The following is a 416-nucleotide window of genomic DNA, read 5'->3' on the forward strand; positions in this document are numbered from 1 at the left end:
GCCTGGAGTCCATTTCCATGTTTCCTGAGTCCATTTCCATGTTTCCTGAGTCCATAGCCATATTTATGGCCAGATGAGCCCAATCTCCTCCTCTAAGGGGCAGCTCACCCAGTAGCTTTAAGGGTTACTGGCTTTTGGGGTTACTGGCGGAGTGAGTTCAAATGGACAACAGAGAATGTCAGCTTTGAGCTGCTGGGCAGGGGAGATCCTCCGTGAGCTTGCGCGGACCTGTTTTAGAAGGCTGGGTATAAAGATACAAAGTGGGCTTCCTTCAAACTTACACAGTGCCATTTTCTATTCAATTAGAAGAATAAATAGAATGCTGGAACCAGAAGGGTCTTTCAAATCAACTCCTTTAAGTTCAGTCCAATGAGCCTCAGTGTATCCATATGTTACATGATACCTTAGTCTAGATG

Source organism: Sminthopsis crassicaudata, chromosome X (assembly GCF_048593235.1).
Source record: "Sminthopsis crassicaudata isolate SCR6 chromosome X, ASM4859323v1, whole genome shotgun sequence".
Lineage (NCBI taxonomy): Eukaryota > Metazoa > Chordata > Mammalia > Dasyuromorphia > Dasyuridae > Sminthopsis > Sminthopsis crassicaudata.